Here is a 358-nt window from a genome sequence, read left to right on the forward strand (position 1 = left end):
GTTTCAGTCTGTTAGCCATGTGACCGTGACCAAGTAATTTCATCTTTCTGGCTTGCATTGCACTCATTTGTAAAGTGAAGATAATAAGAGTAGTCTGCAGAGGTTATTGTGAGGAAAGAAAAAAGGCCTGCAGAAATATGAGCTACATAGTGACTCACCAAACTACGCAAGCTTTAAGTATGGAGCACATAAATATGTTCTTCTGACCCTATTCTGCTCGAGCACGTTTGGACAGAGCAGATGTTTGGACAGGAGGAGATTGCTAGGTGTATTTACCAGCTTGTTAACCTGCCTGGCTGGCTGGGGACAGGAAGACAGGAATGAGAGATGGTCATTTGAATAATTTACTAGACTTAAA

This window comes from Monodelphis domestica, chromosome 1, assembly GCF_027887165.1.
Source record: "Monodelphis domestica isolate mMonDom1 chromosome 1, mMonDom1.pri, whole genome shotgun sequence".
NCBI classification, from domain to species: Eukaryota; Metazoa; Chordata; class Mammalia; order Didelphimorphia; family Didelphidae; genus Monodelphis; species Monodelphis domestica.